At 37.4% G+C, this 19177-nt stretch overlaps 1 protein-coding gene across 2 annotated transcripts in view; it reads left to right on the top strand.

The window, feature by feature from the left end:
- Positions 1-19177, top strand: part of SUPT3H (SPT3 homolog, SAGA and STAGA complex component) — a 524138-nt gene that overhangs the window by 440663 nt on the left and 64298 nt on the right. The window lies entirely within an intron of this gene.

Genomic DNA, 19177 nt, shown 5'->3' with positions numbered 1-19177 from the left:
TATGCTTTTTTTTTTTGCTGCGGCTTATATTTTCTGTTTTTCAAAGCTTAGGTTTATAAAACTTTTTTGTCAAATTATATGTCTCCAAATATTGCTAGAAGCACTTTATATTTTAAAATCAGTTAGATTGGCTATACCACTTCTATCAGATGTCCTGCTCCTAAACCTACTCTGAGTTGGAAGAAGAAGTGATTTCGTCACTGGCTTTGAAGTAGGCTGAAATGCAGATACTCTTTCACATCTTCAGATGGTTTTAAAGCTTATAATCAGGGTTTGTTGTTGTTGTTGTTGTTGTTTTAATGGAGAATTAAAGACTTTATATTTTAATAGCCTAAGGAAATTGTGTGTGTGTGTGTGTGTTTTAATTAGGTGCTCATCTTGTGGCCCTTTTTAGAAAACCTTTATTCATGTTAATAGAACTTTCTCCAAGTCTTTGTTTATGAGGCATTGGTTTGATTTTCAGAAAGTGAGGTTGGACTTAAGACTGAGTAACAGCAGAATTTATTGTCTGTTTGCTTTCTTTTTATTTACTTCTGCTTTACTATACCAAAGCAGAGTATATACATATAACAATATGTATGTATATATATACATACATACATACATAAATGTAACAGAGTGTATGTTTTCTTCTGAGAGAGAAATTTTCTCCTAGATTTTACTGTGACCTGTTGATAGAAATCATGATTTCTTCTTCATTAGATCATCTGTTTTTCCCATTTTTTAGTTAAAGGGAATGCTTTCTTTCCATTCTTTATTGTCATTAGTTAATTGTATGGATTCTCACTGTTACAGCAAGCATGTATCAGAAGCCCTTTATGTGTGTCTTCAGAAGCTTTTTGTAATAATAAGTATTATTTTCACTTTTGTTTAGTATTTAGAATCTGTCTTCTTTCTTATGAGAACATGATTTCAGTACTGCTGATGAAAGCACTATATCCTTCTACATGCGTGTTTTTAGATGATTACAATTGAAAGGGCAGAATGAAATCAAGCATCTCTTGTTTTATTTTTTTCTCCATGATAGGTGAGACTACTTTTAGTGATGAGTCAAAAGAAAGATGAAGTTTACAAAATAGGAGATGATTGATAGAATTTAAAAACAGCTGTCTTTTGACAAAGAATTAAACATACCAAGTCCACATTTAAGAGCCAACTAATAACTAATAACTAAAAGGTTGAGGCATTGGAGTGGAGAGAGAAGGAAAAGAAGGTAGTGTTGATAATAATGTAGAAGGAGTTAGAGAGTAGCAAGGGGAAGCTGGTGTTTTGAGAAAAAAACCTAAAATGGTAACTAAAATAATGGATTAAAATTATATAACAGAACAGGTATCTAATATAAGGAGAAAATCTTCCATTCATAGTCTTTGGTATTTCCTCAAAAGGAGGTGGTGGTGGCTCCTTCATTCTTCCACCTTTTTTATACTTAACTACACTGGATGGATCACTTAACCATCTTGGTTGATGCCATTGTGTGTGTGTGTGTGTGTGTGTGTGTGTTCATTCCCTCATGTCTAACTGCTATCCTGTTACCCGTGCAAGGTTGCTTTGATAATCTAAAATTGTGGCATATGGTCAGAAAATGTACTTTAAACTAAGTTCAGATACAATTTAAGCTAATTTTTATCTAATAAACATATAACCAATATGACTTTTAAGTTAATGATACAGTTTTTAAATGCTTAATTTGAATAGATCTGGAAAAATAGAACCACTACCAGAACACAGCAAGTGGTTAAAAAAAATCATCAGAGAGGGGCCCCTGCATGTTTATCATCTCCTAGAAAGGACCCAGCTTGAGAGGTCTGCTTCATTACCTTGGGCCATACTAATTTTTCCAGGCTGCAGGACTGAATGTGCTTACTCTATTTTATATCATGATTAATATGATCAGGGAAATACAGTTTCATGGTATACATTACAATACATAAATCTGCCCTTTATTTTTATTGAAGTATTGTTGACACACATAAGCTTAATCACAGCATAGTGATTCCACCTCCCTATGTATCATGCTCTGCTCACCACAAGTGTAGCTACCATCTGTCACCGTATGACACTACTATAATATCATTGACTATATTCCTCATGGTGTACCTCTCATAAATATGCCTTTTAAATTAGTTCAAAATTCACTTTAAACTGAGAGAGATTTTATTATACCTAGACTGTGTATCTGTATCTGCCATGGCTCCCACATACCTTCAACTTTCTCAAAGGAGTTGCTTCTGATGTTGGGGAATGCTGTTGTCCCATTCCCTGATGCCCACTCCCAGAGATAATACTTCATGCTGCACTAGGGACTCTTTGCTACCTGGGCTTTGAGCTGCAGCTTGTAAGAAGAGAGGAGGCATGTTGACTGCCTCTATAGTAACCCTAGGTTGAGACCTAAATTTTCATACAGCAAGGCTGAGCTCAGTCACCTCCAGCATAACACCTCCTGTGTAAACTAAAATGCTCATGAACAACTCGTTTATGTATACGAAACATAGAGATTGTCTATGCTCCTTGTCATTCCAAATCTGAAGTACTTGTCTAGTGTAGATATATATGTGATATCTAATTTAGAATATCCAAACTTGATTCGTATGTAGGAATTCCAAGTAATTGGAAATTGATTTAGAGAATTAAAGTAACAACCAATAGGTTACACAGAAATTTAATTCCAATTTCAACAATAGAGCAGTAAAAATCTGCTTTTAGTGAGTCCTCCTCCTGTCTTCCACCATATTAATGACTGTTGATATAATTTTGTACAAAATCCCAACTTGATCTATTTCAGAACTGCAGTTCACTGCATAAAGAATTATGAGTTCTTCACCTTGGTTATTAGTTGGAATGATAGAAGAAAAGAATGATTGAAGCCCTCTTAGGTAGAGGTGAGGAAGAAGAGCACAGGTGCTGGCACGGAGAGGAAGGGGGCGGAGAGCTGAAACAGCCTGGCTGTGAGCGTGCGTGTGGTAGAGACACTTGTAAACCACCATCTCCACTCATCCTGTTAGAGCAGTACTGTGTTTAGCTTATTGGTTTTAGTTGGTGATTGCTTTCTTTTTAAAAAAAAAAAAAAATTAATTACGGGACGCCTGGGTGGCTCAGTTGGTTAAGCGGCTGCCTTCGGCTCAGGTCATGATCCCAGCGTCCTGGGATCGAGTCCCACAGCGGGCTCCTTGCTTGGCGGGGAGCCTACTTCTCCCTCTGCCTCTGCCTGCCACTCTGTCTGCCTGTGTTCGCTCTCGCTTCTCTCTCTATGACAAATAAATAAATAAATCTTTTTTTTAAAAAAAATTAATTAATTAATTTTTTCACTAACATATAATGTATTATTTGTTTTGGGGGTAGAGGTCTGTGATTCATCAGTCTTCCACAATTCACAGTGCTGGTGACTGCTTTCTTTTCCCTGTTCTCATTCATTCTCAGTCCTATGCAGAAGATCAGAGAAAATATCACACCTAAAGGATTGAAATAATTTTTCTGACATTAAACTATTAATTAGACTAACTGATGGAACCAAGGCTAAAACTCCCAGCTCCAGAATCTGCTCCCTCAATACATTTTTCCAGCTGTCCCCACCCCAGTATACCTGACTTTCTGTGTACACATAGTAAAGAACAGTTTTAAAAACTAATCTTAGTTTTTGCCTATTTTTCCTATAACTCTGAAAATCACGTCAGAAAGTGTGATTTGTAGTCATTACTTTACAGTATGTATGCATTCTCAGATGTCCTAAGTGACTTTGATGCTCGTCATCCTATGTTGTCCTTGCACTCAGAGTAGCTGGTATTTACAGAAGTTATATCGGGTAGCGATTGGCTGCTGTTCCTAGAGCCGTGGTTTAGATCCCACCTCTGCCACCTGCTAGCTAAGTAGCGTTAAGGAAGTTTCTTAAGCTCTCTATGGTTCAGTTTCATCTGTAAAACAAATGTAATAATAGAACATATGATAGAATTTAAGGAGTACTGTGAACTTGATGTGCGATAAGCTCTTTTTGCTTGTTTTTGTTTCAAACTTTTATTTAAATTCTAGTTAGTTAACACAGAGTGTAATACTGGTTTTAGGAATAGAATTTAGTGATTTATCACTTACATACAACACCCAGTGCTCATCCCAACAAGTGCCCTCCTTAATTCCCATCACCCACGTAACCCATCACCCATTTAACCCAACCCCCCGCCCTCCAGCAGCCCTGTTTGTTCTCTATCGTTAATAGTCTATTTCCTGGTTTTCTGCTCCTTTTCTTCCCCCTCCCCCCGCCGCCATGTTCATCTGTTTTGTTTCTTAAATTCTATCTGTGAATGGAATTACATGATAATTGTCCTATTTGTCTTTCTCTGACTGACTTGGTTCACTTAGGATAATTCACTCTAGTGCTATGCAAGTTGTTGCAAATGGTCAGATTCTGAGGGGTTTTGATGGCTGCATAATACTCCAGAGGGTGTGTGTGTGTGTGTGTGTGTGTGTACCACATCTTTATCCATTTATCAGTTGATTAATATTTGGGCTTTTTTCTTAATTTGGCTGTTACTGGTGATGTAAACATCATGGTGCATGTGTCCATTGGAATCAGTATTTTTGTATTTTGGGTAAAAACCTAGTAGTGCAACTGCTGTGTTATAGGGTAGCTCTATTTTTAACTTTTTGAGGAATCTCCATAATGTTTTCCAGAGTGGCTGCACCAGTTTGCATTCCCACCATCAGTGTAAGAAGGTTCCTGTTTCTCTGCATCCTTGCCAACATCTGCTGTTTCCTGTGGTGTTGATTTTAGCCATTCTGGTATCTCATTGAGGTTTTGATTTGTATTTCCCTAATGATGAGTGATGTTGAGTATCTTTTCATGTGTCTGTTGGCCATCTGGATATCTTCTTTGGAAAAATGTTTGTTCATGTCTTCTGCCATTTCTTACCTGGATAATATGTTTTTTGGGTGACATGTGATAAGCTCTTAATAAATTATACTAATAATAGTGGAAATAGCAGTGGTGGTAGTAGTAGTAGTAGTAGTAGTAGTAGTAGCTATAGTATATTTTCTAAAAGGTCTGAAATAGGAATACAAACAGACTGAAATAGAAACCAACCCCCCACCACCCAGTCACACAAACACACACACAAAAACACAGAGGCTACACTTCGTGATGCCCAAAGAAACCGAAACTTGAGGGGCGCCTGGGTGGCTCAGTGGGTTTAAGCCTCTGCCTTCGGCTCAGGTCATGATCCCAGCGTCCTGGGATCGAGCCCCGTATTGGGCTTTCTGCTCAGCAGGGAGCCTGCTTCCTCCTCTCTCTCTGCCTGCTTCTCGGCCTACTTGTGATCTCTGTCAAATAAATAAATAAAATCTTTAAAAAGAAAAAAAGAAACCGAAACTTGAAAAGTAATGTGATTTCTTATCAGACTAATCATTTTTACCATTAAAATTTAAATACCATTTAAAGATAATTATTCCTGAGAATAACTGTATTTATTTTTACTTTGGGAATTGGTAATGGTTGAAGAACATTAATCACATTGTCACCATAAAAATAAGGTCTCAAGAACTGAATTGCATAGTTGTCACTCTGTTTTTGCATACTAGCTAGATTTTGCATACTAGCTCTTATAAAACAGAAATCTGAAGAAAAAAATGAATGTCATGGTCTCAGATTTATAAAGCTTCATCCAGTTCAACTTATGTAAGATTTGTGTAAGTTATTGAAAAAATTTTGAGAGACTGATGAGTATCTTAAAGTTGGTGGTAATTTTTTAAAATTATTTCCTCATTTTATTTTTTCTCTCATCCTTTGAAAAAACGCTTCCTTTTTCATAAAGGAAGACAGTGGGGGAAAGTTGCTTTCTACCTAGACATGTTTCTCAGAGTTCAGTATCTGGTAATTCCCTTATGCATCCATGCATACATTGGAAAGCAGTTCTATCTTCATGAAGAAAGATCTTGCTTGATAGAAGCTTTCTTTTTTTTTTTTATTATGATCAGTTAGTTAACATATAGTAGTACATCATTAGTTTTTTATTATGATCAGTTAGCTAACATAGAGTAGTACATCATTAGTTTTTGATGTAGTGTTCAGTGATTCATTAGTTGAATATAATACCCAGTGCTCCTCACCACACATGCCCTCCTTAATACCCATCACCCATTAACCCCATTCCCCCACCCCCTCCTTTCTGTAACCCTCAGTTTCTTTCCTGAAGTCCAGAGTCTCTCATGGTTTGTCTCCCTCTCTGATTTCTTTCCATTCAGTTTTCCCTCCCTTCCCCTGTAGTCTTGCACACTATTCCTATGTTACACGTATGAATGAAACCATATGATAATTACCTTTCTCTGCTTGACTTATTTTACTAACTATAATACCTTCCAGTTCCATCTATATCGATGCAAATGGTGGGTATTCATCCTTTTTGATGGCTGAGTAATAGTCCATTGTATATATAAACCCATCTTCTTTATCCATTCATCTGTTGAAGGACATCTTGGCCCTTCTACAGTTTGGCTATTGTGGTCATTGCTGCTATGAACACTGGGGTGCACATGCCCCTTCCTTTCACTACATCTGTATCTTTGGGGTAAATACCTAGTAGTACAGTTGGCTGGGTTATAGGGTAGTTCTATTTTTAACTTCTTGAGGAACTTCCAGAGTGGCTGAACCAGCTTGCATTCCCACCAACAGTGTAAGAGAGTTCCCTTTTCTCCACAGCCTCACCAATACTTGTTTCCTATATTGTTAATTTTTGCCATTGTGACTGCTGTAATGAGATATTGGTGGTATCTCATTGTGGTTTTGATTTGTATTTCCCTGATGGGAAATAGTGACATTGAATTAGTGATGTTCCTAGTGATGTTGAACATTTTTTCATGTGTCTATTAGCCATTTGTATGCCTTCTTTGGAGACATATCTGTTCATCCCTCAGTTTTTAAATTTTTTTTTCATGGTGCCAATTTCTTCATTTCTTTAGTAATTTTTTTCATTTACTGAAATTAGTGCTGGTATGTTAGAAAATTAAGAAAATATACAATAGTGAAGGGCAAATAAAACTTACTTTACGAAGGGTATCAGCACATCCCAATAAAAGGTATAGCAAAACCTTTAAATGAATTGTCCTATCAGAAATTGATATTTAATTGTTTGAAGAATACTTTATTTTCTCAGCCTAAAAATTAAAATGCTTTTGGTAATGGTTTTTTTAAAATCTTCTTAGAATTTCCTTGTGCATGTTTAGAAGGAAAAAGCATTTAAAATTTTTGTGAATGAAGTGTTTTTTTAGGGAAAATAATACTCCAAAGAGTTACCCGGTATACTGATTGTTTATCATGCAGAAGAAGGTCAGACATGTGTTTTATCCAGATCCTTGCTGTTCACAAGCAGTGAGTGGTGCCCATGGTCTACTTACTCTGAAGCACGATCCAGCTCTCTATGGCAAGTGCTCTAAATGGCTGATATAAAATCAGGTGTATAATTTTGAAAGCCAGAAAAAGGAAACTGTGTTCATTGGGTGAGATGACATAATCCAGCGTGTAATGCCCAAATCTATTTTAGCTCCTCCTGAATGATATTCACCTAGAAAAACATGTTAACCCTCTGAGGTTGCTTGTTATCAGGTGATTTTCTATTGCACTAGAATAGGGAGACAGTAAAGTTGTTTTTTTTAAGCGTGGTCATTAACCTATAAAATACCTTCAGCAAATCCTTAGAAGCGAGTCATGCTTCAGTGTCCATTAGCTGCCTTAAATTCTCAGACAGAATCACAGTATTTTAAAGCCAGCTGAGATTTGCAAAAGCCAGTGAGCCTCAGCATCAGAGAAACTTCACAGTGTACCCAGAGGCCCCTTGCAAGGGAGCAGCAGGGCTGACCCTGGAATCTGGCCTCCCTACTCTCCATTGACTGCTCTTCCACTCTGGCCATTGACTTTGATGCGGGGAGATCTGTTATGGATGCTAGGGATCCTCTCATCTCTTTGGTTCTTGAGGACTGTTGAAAGTAGACACAGAGGTATCAAAAATGTGATATTTCTTTTAGGAATGCCTCACATTAAGCTTTTAAAAACAAAAGCAGTATAGCAGATTGCTTTGACTATTTTGATCTAGACTTTCACATTCATCAAAAATTCTTACGTCATAATTACGTTAGATTTGCTGGCATTTTATTTGTTCAACCTGGAAAATGAAATGTCACAAAATATTAGAATTATTTTCTAAAATAAATACCAAAGATAAATCGGGTAAGAATTCTTAAATATTTGTGTTTTTGACTGGAAGCAAAAATCTTCTCAATAAATTTTTTGGAAGTACTAAATCTATCCTTCTAGATTGGAGGCACATACCATTTTATGGTTGTGGGCTACAGATTCTCAGAAATAAATTAACATGTGTTGTATTTATCATATAAGAATAACCTTAAAGTCAGTGTTCTCTAGGAAAATTCTGTGAAACTTTTAATGTAGTAATTTTTAATTTTGAAATAGGGTGGGGGGATTTCAGTGATGAAATTCATTATGTCAAATTTCATGAAATTACAGTTTCTCTAGGTGAGAAACAGTTGAATATCAGGAATTTTATATGGTTCAACAAACACAGTGTTCATTTTAAAATTAGGGAGAGAATGTTTGAAATTTAGAAATAAAGAAGTTGGAAGAGTTTGGCAGAGAAGATCATTAAAATCTGAAATAAGTGTTGGTTGATCAAATAATAATTTACGTACTATTTTAGAAGAAACTTTTCACTTCCATTATGTTATTTATCCTCACAACACAGCAAGATGAGTATTAATTATCCCCACTTTCTAGGTATGAAAACTGAGATTTAGAGAAAAATTAAGTAGCTAGCTTAAAGTTACATAGTAAGTCCCAGAGCTCTATCTGTGGACAGGAATATTTTGTGGTTCCCTGGGACCATGGGCTTCAGTGAAGTCTCACTCATCCTACTCATTAAACTTCCTCTTTGCAGAATGGTCTCTGTTCTTAACTCTTTAAGTAGTCTTAGCCTGGAAACATGAGATCATATTTTTTAAACTGCATTGTGTCGAAGGCAAGTGTTCCAAGAGGTGTTAAAACGTGTTCCACTAGAAAAGGGTTTCTTCATAAGATAGTTCAAAAAATCTGTGTGTTATATCTAGACAATCCACTCAAAATCTCATTCATTAAGAAAAGTCAAGGTATGGGGTGCCTGGGTGGCTCAGTGGATTAAAGCCTCTGCCTTCGGCTCAGGCATGGTCTCAGGGTCCTGGGATCGAGCCCCACATCGGGCTCTCTGCTCAGCAGGGAGCCTGCTTTCCCCTCTCTCTCTGTCTGCTGCTCTACTTGTGATCTGTGTCAAATAAATAAATAAGTAAAAATCTTTAAAAAAAAAAAAAAGTCAAGCTGTTTCAAAAATGAACTTACAGGTGACATTGTAATATATCCATCACAGTGTCTATATTTTCTTTTATTTATTCAGTATTGAGAAGTTTTGATTCACAAATATATAGCAGTTTTTACTAATGTTCTTTTTTTTTTTTTTTTTTTTTACTAATGTTCTAAACAGACCTGCAATAGTCTTGGCCCAAAAGAAAAATAGTTAGAAGTTTTTGTTTAAAAGTTGTTTCACTAATAATACCTAACAAGTGCTCACATTTTTTAACTGGTAATGTTAAAAATTAAAATATGGATTTCTAATCCAGGGTACTTCTTCATGGAATTCTGAAAAATATTTTTTAAGATTTCTTAAAATATGATAAGCAAGTCAATGTCATAAAGAAAATCTCAGTCACCTGACATCCCTTCTCTGACAGATATTTACTTAATAAGTTTCAGGGTCCAATTTATTTTGCTTTGCCCATTGAATCCAAATTTGGTGAACTTCATTAATGAAACTGTCTCTGCTATATAAACATAGCATCATAATTTTGTATTGCCAGGTAAAAGCGGCACCGCCCCATTATATTGTAAAAGCTGTTCAGTTAATTTTTCTTAATTATCAGACAGAAAGGGGGGAGGAGGAAAGCAAGATCTTCTCTCATTTGAACCCGTCCATCTACAGCAATATCTTAAGTTGGGGAAGCCAGCGAATTTGTTTGTAAGAACTTATCCAGTTCCAATTTGAAAATTCTGCTGTCATTAACAACTAGGTTGTCTCTAGTAAATAGTTATTATTCAAATACATTTTGCTTTTTTCTGCCTTCACTTCTATGTTAGTAGTAAAGACCTCGAATTTGGGTTGGCATGTAGTATAGATCTTAAAGTGATGTACTCAAACTTCCACAGCTGTATAGAGAATATTTATCTGGTCTACTTTAAATATCAAAAAATAAAGTAACAAAACACAAATTCGAAGACATAACTTGCTAATCAACAAAATATTTATAAGAAGTTTAAATATAAAACATGAGATGACAGAACCTTTATTCTGAATAGCACAGAAATTATAAATGGATGTTCAAATCAAACATCAGGAGGCCCCTGAAAATCCTTCAAAAAATCCTAGAGTTTTCAGGAACATAGCGTGAAAAGGCGAAAACCTGTATTCCCTAATGGAGGCCATATTCAAAATAGAAATGAAAGGTGAGAGCCCTAACCAGCCCTGTGTATTTTCTCCAACTTTGTGTCCTTCAAAGATTTTTAAATATTGAAGTAGTTCAAGATGTTAACATATCTCTATTTATTGTAAAAGGCAGGCTATATTTTGAATAATAGAGGAAAAATTCAAACATGAATGCAAGGAAAGAGCGGTGATTGAAAACAAAGAGAAACTTCTGGAGTAGAATATTCTAAAAGGATAAGATCTTGAGATTTGACTGTGTTACTGTAGTTTTTAAGGTTTTCCAGTCTTCTGAATGGAGAGAGTGTGGGAAAATATTTAGAGTGACTCCCAGAAGGAAATTATCCTTTCTTTAAAAAAAAAAAAAAATCATGGATTCTTTTAACTCATATATTCATGAAAGCAGCAAAAGGATTAGTTGGGAGGAATGAACCTCAGCTGACATATTTCTAAACTTAAAAATTATACTCTAAAAATGGCAAGAATCTTCTTTTAAGTCTGTGAATAAATACAAAAATTATATATATATTGAGTTAGACGTACAGCTCCAGTAAATTAAGTTGTTTACATTCACCTAGCAAAAATACTATTTAAATTTTCAGTGAATATTTTATATCTGACTGGATGAATATTAGAAAGGAGCACACTGGTTTTATGAAAATACATTGCTTATTGACCATTGCCAGAAACATCTAACATTCATAAGTGTGTTTTGTTTAAGTGAAACATTTGTGTACTGTTTTATTGATAGTGTGACAAAACTCCCCTCCCACAGCCATGATGAGAGCCTGCTGAACTGGAGATGATTTACTTTTTGATGATTTCTTAAATAGTGTTACATACTTTAGTCTTACAAATATAATCGTTGAACTGTCACTTAATTTACTGATGTAGTTGCCGAGTTAATCCCACAACATAATAAGTGGATTGTTTTAAGTGGAAAATTTACACCTGCCCAAAATGAAATGGATACCTAGCTTTTATTGTACCCAACGTGTATTTAAGGCTATATCCAAGGTAGGAAAAATATGCAGGAAAAAAAAATAATTACGCCTTGTTTTCCTGACTGGTGTTTTAATTATGATTTGATTTAAACCAAATCCCCTAGGCTATGTATGCACAGATCAAATATTCCACCCCCACACACTGCCTCTGCATGACCCCAAGCTGTGAGAAGAGAAAATTCACGGCCCATATGTCAGTCAGATGTTAATTCTTGCCCTGGCACCTGGATAGACTCTCCCACCTGACTGGAGTGCACTTGCATTCTGGGCATATACCCAAAATGTGGAGTAGACTCTCCAGATTGGAAATATTTTGGCTGATTAGTTGGCAGAGGTCACCAGGGCAGAGCCCAGTGTCGGGCTCTGAATTTGCCCAGGTGCATTCAAGGTGACAGTTGGGCAGCTGTGCCCCTGATGGAAATACCAGGGAGGGAGGATTTTAGTTGACTCTCCAGCTCCAGAAGTTCACAGCCTGGCCTACAGGTTCCTGTCAATTCCAGTTCAAACACTTGTGCAGATTTTATAGTTTCCAGTAGAGAAGTTAGAAATTACATTTCTGGCTCTGATTTATTTCATCATTCCTGATCTAACCTAAAACACCTATTCCTATATTTTAGACTAATTAGGTAAGAGCCCAATATGTAAGTTATAGCTGACAAGCACTTCTCATCCAAGCAAGCCTACAGTGTACAAGAAAGAGAGAGAGAGGAGTCTTCTCTTGAAAGGAAAACTAGCCTGGGCTCTACCATGTGCTTTTCTCTGAGTCACTGTCTGAAGAAAACAGTAATAGGGGTTGATCCTCATGTGGGTAAACTGCCCTCAGTTTTCAGTGGCAAGCAATATCTTTCACACACACAACCAGCTCACAAATGGTTGAAGTTTAAAAAAAAAAAAAAATGAATAAGGAGGTAAGGCAAGACTCTGTACCACTACAAGTCCATCTGTCACCCACCATTGCTGGAAAACCAGTTCAGAGCACATGCCTTGCTGCCAGGGTGACCACACACTTCACATACAAAGGAGAGCACTTGCCCTCTGAGTTTGGACTAAGTTAAACAGTCCGTTTGGCAAAATTTGTGTTTGTACAGTTGAACTCCTCACCACTGAAAGTAGAAGGACCAGTATTAACATCCTTACATGTCCTCAGACCCCTACAGATCTGATATCTCTGTTTATTCATTCAATAAACACTTCCCAAGTATTGTGTCAGCAATCTGTTGAAGTGGGGGTACGGAACTCGGAGATAACTAGGTGTTCCAACACAGGTGTTGGATGTGATGAAGGCAAAGTAGATGCGCATGTGACTGGTGTTGCAACCCAAGTTTGGGTAAAGTGTTTCAAGTATAGAGGAGGAGGGCACTATCTGCCTGAGGAAGTCAGGGAAGCTGTGGGGGGCCATTAACATTTGAACTGAGCTTATGAAACAGAGCTAAGGGAAATAACTAAGAATTCTGGGGGAAATTGGAAGGGTAGGTGAACCATGAGAGACTATGGACTCTGAAAAACAATCTGAGGGTTTTGAAGGGGGGGTGGGAGGTTGGGGTACCAGGTGGTGGGTATTATAGAGGGCACAGATTGCATGCAGCCCTGGGATGGTGCAAAAATAATGAATACTGTTGTGCTGAAAATAAATTTAAAAAAAAAGAATTCTGAAAAGATAATTCAGGTAGAAGAAGAGCAGGGGGACACTTGGGGTGACTCAGTAGTTAAGCCTCTGTCTTCGATTCAGGTCATAATCTCAGGGGCCTGGGATCGAGTTCCGCATCGGGCTCCCTGCTCAGCGGAGAGTCTGCTTCTCCCCCACCCCTGCTCATGCTCTGTCTCTTACTCTCTCTCAAATATATAAGTAAAATCTTTTTAGAAAGAGAGAGAGAAAGAAAGAACAGAACAGAAATAAAATGGGGTGTGAGGGGAGGCTAGGTGTATGAAAGCAGTCTGTTAAGGCAGAGGTGAGGAACCGAGTCTGGAGTACCTTGAAGGGAGATGAAGCCTCAAAGGCAGGGTGATGACAGTTTGAGGACTTTGAATTCCAAGCCGGTTTAGCTAGACTTTATGATGTAGGCCAACACTTACCTAACCGTGCTCTGCAGAAACTCCAGGTTATCATGCAGGCGTCGTACAAGGAAGAAAGCATTTTCTCTAAATAATGCAGATGAGTTTTTATCTCTGATAAAAATATACATTGGGTTCTCAGGAAGATTTTGTTTGGAAGATTTCTTTTTAACAACTTATACGATCACCAAGGGGCTGTTTGAAAGTTTGGGAGCAAGGGGTTGATATGCACAAATCCATACAGTAGAAAAATAACTCAAATGATGACGTAGAGGAGGGACTAGGGTTGGGGAGTAGAATAGGCACAGAGGCCAACTAGGTATTATAAGCCAGAATCCAGAAAAATCTCTGCTAAGGCAATGACATTAACACCAGAGAAGATAGACTTAAGAGATATTTGGAATCAAGAATAAATAGAACAAGACCCTGAATGAAAGAATAAAAGATGACATACTGATAACTTAGGTCAGTGCAAAAAACAGACAAAAATATTCTCAGGAATATTGGTGGGGAGCTCAATGCTTGGATCACCTGAACTTTAAAAAAATATATTTAAAAATTAAAAAACAAAATAATAAAAAAAAATTCTAGCTTTCTGTTTGAACTTCTGGGAGTGTTTTATATGAGTATGACCAGGAAGTCCCACATATTATTATGCCTTTTTGATGAACAAATTGACTCTCTAAGCATTAATGAATTTGGTCACGCATTCCTGAAGGATGACTGTAACCAGATTTCAAAAATGTTTTCGTCATGAAAGCCATGCCCGCAGTAGCTTTGCACTAGTGTGAGATGCAAAGCATCATTTTTCTAAACTTTGATGAGTGGTTTCATCTCCATGTGAAACCTGTCTCTACCACCACACACACATACCCCCAAAAGAAATTATAAGGAAGGAGCGCAACACTGACTCAGACACCAGATTTTGGAGGACTGATGGAGGGGGACGCTGTTGGCGTGTTTTCCGCAGACTCGGCGAAGGCACAAGAATGCTTCTCCGTGGAGACTGGTCGTGTGCAGCCCAGCCTTGCCCATACCACTTCTCCACCTCAGCAAGCACTTCCAGGCTATAAGCAGCCCAGTCTCAAATTCAGACTTTCAGCCCTTCCTCCTTGAGAGCCCCTCCTTCAGATTTATGAAAGAAAACATTTCTTTCTCTGAAAGGTTTTTGTACACCGCATCTGGAAGTGTTTATTTCAGTGGCATGTAAGCTATCTGTGGATTTAGTTAGCACCAGACCCCCTTTTGTGTACTCCTGCCTTGAAAATGTTATAAATGATCTTATTGAATCTGTGCCAGTGTGCACATGGTTTGGCTGAAGGCTGCATATATCCCTTACCTGCCAGTCACCTTTGATTTATGTTCCTTCTGCTAAGCTTTTACCTTCCAAAAATGGTGCCACTGCACTGTCCTCTAAATCATCCTATTGGTTAAATTACTCCAAGATGAGTTGGTATGTTTTTGGTTGCCTATGGACAGATGAATTTATATTTGTCCGCCCTTACCCACTTCGAGTAAAGCCACTTAGAGGGGAAGATTGGACATGTTATGTCATCGATCTCTCTGTTCCAAATAAATACCACCTGAAACACGATGCCAAGTCAAGACCAAAGTGACAAAGAAGTGTTTTTGGCATCCACTTCTGCTACGAGACTTTTTTTTGTCTTGCAAATAAGTCTGTGTCTTGAGCAGAGTCTGTGGTGGGGACTTTTCATTTCTCAGAAAAGGGGAAATAGAGTCTCAAATAAAACAAGCAAACCTCATCACAAAGATAGAGGCTTGGTAGGTTTTCCATAGTTGTACTAATTTGTGAGGTTTATGGTGTTTTCTGGAGAAAAGCAGGTGGCTTGGTAGTTATTTCAAATGTGGGCTATTTGTGGTAGTGGTTTTGAGGGGCTTCATATTTCTGAAGAGCTAAGTTTTAAGAGCGTTGGACAAAATGATGCATCGTTTTGAACTCGTTTTCTAGGAGTGCACTGGCCGTGGAACAGGCTACCAGTTATCACCACCGAGGGTAACCTTAATACTCAGAGTGAATTTGCTAATGAGGAAGTCAATGTTGTGCTCAGAGAGCATGACATGATTGATACAGTTTTTAAAGTAGGTTTTTAAACACTCTAAATATCTCACTTCAGCTTTGCAAAGATCTGCTCTTCTTCTGTTCTATATGGTGGCAGAGGAACATTTTTCTGTTTCGTGATTGTGCTTGCAATGGTGTGGAAGCCTTTAAAACAACTTATGATCATACAGATCTCAGTATCATAGTTCACACACTATTATAAGCAAAGGAAAGAACTTCTGGACTGCTTGGCTGTGGTCCCACTAAGCCTGGAGGTATATATCCCAACAGACTTCATTGATACTCCTCAAAATTGATTTGGAACTCCCTGTGTTCCATCAAGGTGAAAGGTGTCTCAGGAATGTGTCAGTCATATTCAAATGGTTGACAGTCATGGTACTGACGTGCTTTTCAGGGAAGCATTACAGGTAAGACTGCTGTTGTTAGAGAAAGTCAGCATCAGAGATGTGGGCACAGTATTTGCATTAAGTTGGCACTTTTATTAAAAAGAGAAAATAATACACACACACATATAGAATCTTTTAGATAGTTATAACATGTGTGTGTACTTGTATGTGTGTGTACATGCAAACACACCCATATATAAGGTCCCTTTTAAAAAGATTTCTAAGGGTTTTAAATGTGTATCATTTAATCATTACAGCACCCCAGAAGGTGGTACCATTGTTAGCATCCTGAATAGATAATAATTTATTTATTATTAATATATTGTTAATATCCTGAATAAATAAATAAATATAAAGATTGGCTTTAATGAACCAAAAATTTCACTGATACTGTTTGCTGTAGAGCATCATTTAACATTCTACCATCTTTGATGGCTTTTCAAAAGTTTTGAGTCCGATGACTTGTCTGAGCTACATTTTAATCACTTATAAAAATTAACGATTTTTAGTAAATATTTATTAAAAACACTTGAAAGCTCCTAGCACAGTGCTAAAATATAAAGATCATCCAAAAAATGCAAAGAATGCTTTCTTTTAAAATCATTATTATCCTAGTAGAATTCAAAAGTAAAGAGGAAGGCCAGTTTACTAAGACTCCTTGGAAAAGGAGTCTCAACCTGACCTCTCAGTGTGGGATGGAAACCCAAACACTGACTGACCATCTTTGTAGCCCTCAGAGAATCCCTTAATGTCTCTTTTTCCACTTCCACATGTATAAAATGCGTAACTTTATAGTTTCGCAGTATCTTGAGATCCATGAATGATAGACTCCTTTCCTGCCACACATTTCTGCCCTTGTGTGGGCAAACAGGCCCAAGCTGAGGACTGCTTTACTTCCGGTGGTGGTGGCATTACTGACCACATATGGGCAGTGAGGCTTAGATGCCAAAAGAGTATATGGTGAAAAGATGAAAAGCCACAGAAATTGTTGGTTGCAAAAGTAACTGCCAAAAGCTTTTCCAGGAATGGGAGTTAAGAGAAGTTGGAAGCTTTAGGTTGAAAGGAAAGAATGAAAGATGTAGTACATTGCAGATGGACTTTAATTATAAGTTCCCAACTCGTGGGTCAGGGAAGGACCCTTCCCCACAAACATTTCCTACTCCAACTTTTAACGATTCCTAAACTTCTGTTAGTGGACAGTCATTGTCCTTTTATTTTATACACATGAGAAAATGTAATATTTCAAATATCTAGGTAAAAGGATCCATAATTCAACAAAATTATTTGATGATGATACCTTAAGGTGCTCAAAGTATGAACTTTGGTCCATTCTCTTAGTCCATTTGAGCAGGATCTTACTTCAGTTATTCAAGGCAAATGAGAATTTATTGTTTCCAAAAATCTCCTAAGAATTTAACTTGACATCTCTAGTCTCAGGTTATTCCAGCATCCCATAGTTAAACATTTTTCTTCCAACCTAAATTGAATGCTTTTCTTTATTTCTCCTCAGTGGAAAGAAAAATATTACAATGTCATATGAATGAACTCTCTGAGGCCCTTCCTAATTTTAGTAACAGTATTTCTTACATACTTCTTGGGAAAATTTTGTCACTGTCTCCACTTTAATCTTGAGATAGCTTCGGAACGCCCATACTTCTTTTGAGGAAAAGTCTAGAGGAAAAATTCCTTTTTTTCTAGGAAAGAAACAGGTAAATGTAGGCCCAAGGAGTTCCTGGAGATGTAGGGCATTGTGGGAGTCCAGATCCCATCTTTTCTTACTTCCTTGACTTTTCTCAGAATTGTTTTTTCATTTTGAATCAAGTCCTGAACTTTGACCCACTTCCTCTAAGGTACTTTGTATTTCCTGGTCTGATCCAAACCTAATGAGGGCCTATCATCAGGTAGAGCAGTGAGACCCATGTTTAACCATCTTAGCATCTCCGTCAGCAAAATACAGTGTTTTTTGTTTGTTTTGGTTTGTTTTGTGTTTTGTTTGTTTGTTTCACTTATTTGGAGTTCAACATAAAAGTGGATGAGTGGTTGATCAGATGGACAGGATGATGATCTTTAAGAGAGAACAACTTAACAATGGACAAAGTTTCCACTTTTAATCTCCTTGATCAGTTTTAGGTCCCCTAAACTTGGTGTACCCTATGTAAATGGACCCTCCACTCCTGTGATTAAACAACTTATAGATCACTGCAGGGCGGCAAAAGGGAATGATGGGCTGGTTAAGTATTACCAACCAGCATTTATCATTGATTCCTCTATAATCTAAGGCTGAATAATGCCCAAGCCACCTCATGAGCAGTATCTGACCTAAAGTGAGTATGTTCAGTGTGGAGTTCTGTACCAAACATACTGTATAATCTTAGCATATTGGGAAAAGTATGAATTTCCACTCCCAGCGTCATACTGAAACCCTAATTGGAGCTAACATGGCACCTGTTGCTTTGATTGACCTTTGTTTACACTCAGCATTTCAACACCGAGAACAAAGCTCCACATACTCACCTGGTAGAAGGAACTCTGCTATCAGCTGCAGGCTCCAGAGCTGATCTGTCTCGATCACTCTTGGATCATTTTGCAGAGTGGTATTTAGGAAATTAGATAGTATTTACAAAACATTGAATCCACACAGTTTTACTTTATCACAGAAATAATCGTGTTTTCATAATTCCTCTTGATAGCAAGTTATTGTTGCGTATGTTTTTGTTCTTGTTTTTGTTTTATCCAGGAGAGCAGTATCCAACTCTTGGGCTCTGGAAGTAGCCTTGTTATAGAAAATTGTTGTTTGTGATGGTACCCGATAAAGTCAGGTTCCAGTCAGTGTGGCTGTTTTACGAGCTATCAAACTGAAAACATTCAGTGAGGACCAAAGTTGATAGTTAATAGGTGTTTTGAAATGATAGCAGTTATAAATATGGAACCACACTGTGGCAGAGGTGGCACCGAATCACCACAATCCACTCTGAAACTTTCGTCAGAAAGACTTTTAGGCACCAGAAATAACCACTTGGAAAACAAGATCTGAGGAACCCAGAATAACAAAATTATTTGGATATCGAGACATGTCTATCTGTTAAATGTTTATGTGTTCTCATAAACACTAAAGAGTTTTTCTGACAGAAGTCTCTTTCTTAGTGGTGTGCTCCT

The sequence above is a fragment of the Neovison vison genome, chromosome 1 (assembly GCF_020171115.1).
Source record: "Neovison vison isolate M4711 chromosome 1, ASM_NN_V1, whole genome shotgun sequence".
Taxonomy (NCBI): domain Eukaryota; kingdom Metazoa; phylum Chordata; class Mammalia; order Carnivora; family Mustelidae; genus Neogale; species Neogale vison.
Note: the sequence above shows the minus strand (reverse complement) of the source record. Positions and strands in the feature narration are given on the sequence as shown.